The sequence below is a fragment of the Neofelis nebulosa genome, chromosome 7 (genome assembly GCF_028018385.1).
Source record: "Neofelis nebulosa isolate mNeoNeb1 chromosome 7, mNeoNeb1.pri, whole genome shotgun sequence".
In the NCBI taxonomy this organism is placed as follows: domain Eukaryota; kingdom Metazoa; phylum Chordata; class Mammalia; order Carnivora; family Felidae; genus Neofelis; species Neofelis nebulosa.
Window position 1 is genome coordinate 144,668,082 of NC_080788.1, and position 5,584 is coordinate 144,673,665.

At 61.0% G+C, this 5,584-nt stretch overlaps 1 long non-coding RNA gene across 1 annotated transcript; it reads left to right on the forward strand.

Annotated features, from left to right (window-relative positions):
• Positions 1-370: 370 nt before the first annotated feature.
• On the forward strand, positions 371-1,972 carry LOC131518279 (uncharacterized). The gene is made up of 2 exons (XR_009264992.1): positions 371-532; positions 859-1,972. It is a non-coding gene; the product is annotated as an uncharacterized LOC131518279 (long non-coding RNA).
• The last annotated feature ends 3,612 nt before the right edge of the window (positions 1,973-5,584 follow it).

Sequence of the window (5,584 nt, forward strand, 5' to 3'; positions counted from 1 at the left end):
CGGAACCCCCAGCCCCGGCTCCGCCCAGTCCACATACGGGGGCTGGGAAACGGGGGGGGGGCGGGGGGGGGTGTCTGGGGGGGGGCGCATTTTTGTGGAAGCAGTGGATGTGCTCACCATGTGGGTAATTATGACCACAGGGGTGACAGGTGCCTACAGGGAGGAGACAATGCGACTGTGTCTCCAGGCAGCGTGGGCGGATACAGAGTAGGAGTTGCGGGGGCCCAAGGGGTGGGCTGCTGGGGGGGGGCTGTCTGCAGAGGGTGGATCTGGGGGTACCGGGCGATATGGGGGTGCACCGGCAGCGTGCACGTGAGCCTGTGTGTGGGAGGAGGGGAGGGTGTGGGTGGGTGGGAGCTCATTAGCAGGAGCCTGGTCTCCATGCAGAGCCTGGACGGGAGCCCGTGTCTGGCAGCCTCATTTCAGCCCGCACCAGTCCCCCCCTCTGTCTTACTGTGGCTCCCCATCTGCCCCAGAAGCCCCCAGGTGCCCGCCAGGAATGGCCAGGGCAGTCGCACGCCGAGTCAACCAGGTCAGAGCAGGGGGTGAGCGCAGAAGGCCCTCGCTCAGGGCAGGGAAGAGTAGCTTCCGTTTCCCATCTGAGGTTCCCACCCCACCCTGGCTCCTGTGGGGGGCAGGAGGGCCTCCCCACCCAGCCTGTGAAGGTCAGGGTAAGCAGCCCAGGTTCAGGGGAGGGGAGCCACTCTCCCAACTCCCGGAGCAGGAGGGAACAGAGCCAGCTCTCCAGCCGCCGCCCCCCACCCCCACCCCTACCCATCCAGACCCTGGCTCGGGCCCCTCTGGGTTTTCCAAGCTCCTGGGCCAGCCTGGGGCAGCAGCTGTGCTCTCTTCCTCCAGGCGATCCTGCCCTTGATCCCAGTGATAGGCACTTCTGCAGCCCCTCCCATCGATCCCAAAAGCCAGCCCCACCTCTGAACTCCCAGGCCCACCAGACACGCAGAACAGAGCGAACAAGGAGTTTTAAGAAAGGCAGGCAGAACTCACCCAGACGGCCAGGTGCTCAACTCACTGCCCGCGGGAAACGGGCCCCAGCTCTACAGGCTAACAGGGAATGAAAGCGGGGCTTGTCCTTGCCCTGGCCCCGGCCCCCCATTGTCCTAGAGCAGGCCCCATGGCCTAGAGAGGCCCAGAGGTCATGTTGGGACCTGGGAAGGGCCGCCTGCGCCCAGCACGCCTCTATTCCTTTTGGATTCCCCCTTACTTGACGGCTAGCAACTCCACGGCCAACGCGAGAAGCTAAGAGGCCCCTCCCGACGTCTCTCCACCCGTTCATCCATCATCTTCCACCTGCCCGCCCATCCCGACATACCTCGGTCCATCCACTCATTGACCCGGAAAGCCAGCCCGTAAGCGTCCATTCCATGGACGTATCCAACTGTATCGACCAACCTGTTCATGTATCTCTCAGCCCGTCCACGGATCCAGCCAGCGGCCCAACCATTAGTCCCTCTGGCCACCTGACGATGCATCCAGTCGTCTACGGATTCATCTTCCCGTCGATTCACCACCACCCACCATCCCCACACAGTGCACTCAGCCAGCCAGCCAGCCACCGACCTGCCCACCGTCGGACCAGGACCGATCGGTCCCGCTATCCATCCACCTGTCTACTTACCCATCCACCCTCCCCCCCCACTTGCTCGTTGTCAAAATCAAGGACCTCAGCCCCTTCCTAAGTCTGGGAAAGGCCAACCCCCGCCCCCAGCCCAACTTCCTTCCCCGGCCCTCCTCACTTGCTGCCGGCTCGAGACTATGTGCCCTTTCCTGCTGCACCCAGGCCTGCTCTCTGGGTGGACAGGGGGCCCCAGCTCCAGGGTCAGGAGAACACAGGCGGGATCCACGAAGAGCGAGCGGTCCCACAACCACCTTCAGTGGCAGGCTGATCCCGCCCTGCCCCAGCCCAAGAACCCCGGCCATATCCATGCACAATAAAGAGGAAACGTCACATCCTCCCAGAGACTCCTCCTCCTTTCTCCCTGTTTCCCACAGTAGTAACACCCCGTCTCCGACAGTCGCCCTCACACCTGTGGCCCTCGGGCCAGACCCTGTTCTAAGCCCTCTACTTGCGCCTCGCCATCACCCAGTCACCCCACAGTGGCACTGCGGTACCCATTTTATAGGTGAGGCATGGAGAGGCTAAGAGAGAACGGAAGCTAACGCTGATTGGGTCCGCTTCATGCCAAGCTGTGCCACGTGCTTTGCATGCATGACCCATTCAAACCTCACCACGGAGGGCACCCCCACTGGCATCCCCCTGTTACAGCTGGGGTAACTGAGGCCCGATAATGCATCCAAGGCCACAGAGCTGCAGAGTGGAAGCACTGGGATCTGAACTCAGCTTTCTGATTCCAAAGCCCGTGCTCTCAGCCACCCAGGCCCCTGCTGGTGGTGGGCAGCCAAGCTTTGCCCTAGAAAAGGTGTGGGCAACGGGTGGCCGAGGGCCCAGACACAAACGAGCTCCCACAACCCCGCCCAGTCTCAGCACTGGGTTCCGGTGACGAGTCTAGAACAGAGACCCCGGAGTGGGGCGGGCATCGGGGGTTTTAAGACATGCTCCAAGCCCGAGCACAATTTGCGAAGTCCTACCACGGCCCGGCCTTAGGAGCTAAACCAGCCGGGATGCTTCTGGCAACATTCAGTAGGGGGTCAGTAGAGGCTGGTCACAGGCAGGGCCTGGCTCCCCCAGGGCGGCGGTCAGTAGAGAACTTGAACAATTAACTTTCTTCCGATTATTAAGTCCCATGCACGTTGTAACACCACAGGAAGTTTGGGGAAATGAAGGGAAAAGGTGAGGGGGCTCAAGTCTTCTGTGAACTCCTCCGGCAAAACCACGGGCTGCCGAGACGTGGCCCTTGGTGCTGGCATCCGAGTGAACGGGCCGCACAGGCCCCTGCTTTCCTCGCCTCACACAGACGCCAGAGGGGTGCACGCAGGCCACTCGGAAGATGGAACGCACCTCCGGTCCTGGTTCATTCACCTGTTCCAACCCCAGTGTGCAGGGCCCGGGGAGGTCCACTGAGGCCGGGCTGGGAAAGCCTGGGGGACAGGAATCGTGGCCCCCTAGAAGCTGGGCACTGATCCCTGGAACCTGGGAGCGCTCCCTCCCATAGGCCAAGTGCTTGCGGACAAAATTCAGTCAACAGTCTTGAGATGAGCTGACCCTGGGTCATTCGGGTGGGGCCCCAGTGCCATCACAAGGGTCCCTGTAAGGGGGCACAGGGAGGTCAGACTTACGAAGGAGAAACCGATGTGAAGGCAGAGGCAGAGACTGGAGAGAAACGGCCTCAAGCCAAGGTCCTGGTGCCACCAGAAACTTCACGAGGTAGGGGGACAGGCCCCCCTCTGGAGCCTCCGTGGGGAGCGGAGCGCCGACCACAAGGTGATCAGATCTCGGGTCTCCACAAGCGTAAGAGAGGACATTTGGTTGTCTTAAAGCCATGTTCGTGGTGACTGGGTACGACAGCTGTGCGGTTGGGGATTTTTGGAAAAGCGGGGCCAGCGGGAGCCGGCGGGGAGAGAGATAAGCCTGGGACTTCGAGGCAGGCCAGCCCCGAGGTCTGCAGGGGGAGCGCAAGCCGGTTTAGCTACAGCCCCCGCAGTCTTTTGGGGCTGCTGTGACAGAACAGCACAGGCCGGGGGCTCATAAACACAGGAACGGCCTTCTCACAGCTCTGGAGACTGGAAAGCTGAGAGCAGAGAGCCGGCACGGGCAGGTGGGGACTTCTTTCCGGGTCCTCGCGTGGTAACCGCGTCCCCTTGGGGGTTAGGTTTCAGCATTTGAATTTCGGGGACGCACATCCAGACCCCAGCACTGTCCTCCAAAGGCCGGAGGCCCGGGCGAGCTGAGGGTGTAGCTCCCGTCCAGCAGCCAGTAGAGTCAAGGCCCAGGAAAAACTGATGTGCCAGTTTGAGTCCAAAGGCAGGAAAAAGGTAATGTCCCAGTTCAAAGGCAGGCAGGCAGGAAGAATTCTCTCCTACCTGGGGGAGGTCGGCTTTTGTTCTACGCAGGCCTGTGACTGGCTGGATGAGGCCCACCCTCAGCAGGGAGGGCACTCTGCGTTACTCACTCGACCAGTTTAAACGTTAATCTCATCCAGGCACCCTCAGAAACACCCAAAACGATGTTTGACCAAACATCTGGGCACCCCAAGGCTCAGTCGACGCATAAACTTAGGCAACACAGGGGCACCAGGGGGGCTCAGTCGGTTAAGCCTCCGACTTGGCTTCGGCTCAGGTCATGATTTCACAGTTCGTGAGTTTGACCCTCGCATCAGGCTCTGCGCTGACGGTGAGGCGCCTGCTGAGGAGTCTCTCTTCCTCGCTCTCTGCCCCTCCCCCGCTTGCTTTCTCTCTCTCTCTCTCTCTCTCTCTCTCTCTCTCTCGAAATAAACTTAAGACAAGAAATTAGGCATCACAGCTGCCATGGGAAACTAATACACGGCTCACGTGCCAGGGCAAGGAGCTCCCTCTTTGTCCCGAGGGCAGTAGGGAGCTACAGAAGAGTATTGAGCAGGGAAGCATCAGGGTCTGATTATATGTGACAAAGACCCTAGGTGGTGACTGGAAGGGGAGACCCGGGAGGAGGCCCAGGCATGGCTGCAGGGATGCAGAGAGTGAGTTGTACCTGGAAGGGAATGAGCAGGTCCAGGCGGGCAGGACAGGAAAACGGAGGGGACAGCAGACGGGGAACAGTGGAATCCCAGGCTCCACTTAGCAAGGGGTGACCGAGGTGTCACAGCGCTCGCCACCTCTGCGTCGTCCGCACTGACACCCCTTGTCAGGATGCTCTAGCGGGGCCCGCAGGGGACTAGGTCCCGGCCCTACGCGGGGAACGCGACCCTGCGGGAATGACCTCAGCTCGGCCAAGCTCATGACTCTGTGGCTGCACCCCTCCCCGCCCCGCTGCCACCCCCAACCCCTGGTCTTGGGCGGGGGGCGGGGGGGGGGAAGGGGGGGTGAAACACATCTTTTTTACTGAAGGAAATGGAAACATCACCTCGCCTCCACTGTAATAAACTTTCTCTGCTAAATGGGGCATAATGAAATCCAGCCCCATAGCCTCATTTCCAGGCAACTTTATTCATTGTTATTTTTATTCCAAGAATTCCTTGGCATTTTCTGGGAGCCACTGAAGTGTTTAATAGCTGCCTAAGTAACAACGTATCCTGTTTGGAGCGAAACCCAGGAGCACATAGTGGCACCCGGGGGTTATCCCGGGAGGACACGTGAGGTCAGCGGGCCCCAGAGCAGAGTGAGGGGCACCTGGCCGGCCCCAGGGGGCCGAACGCGGCAGAGTTTCAGGGCCTCCGGCTCACCGGGCAGGGTCACTTCTAAAACACCGGGGAGCCTGGGCGGAGGATGCAGTCGGGCCTCTGGCTTCCTTCCCAGGGCTGCCCCAGGGCCCGGTGAGGTGGAAAGGCACCGGCCCCTTCCGTACCTTCTCAGTGGCCAAACCAGAGGGCACCTCGTGTGCAGGGGCAGCAAGAGAAGGGCAGGGTCCGTGTCTCTTCTGTGTCCTGCACGGGGACCCCAAGGCAGCAGGAGGAGGCAGGGAATGAACCGA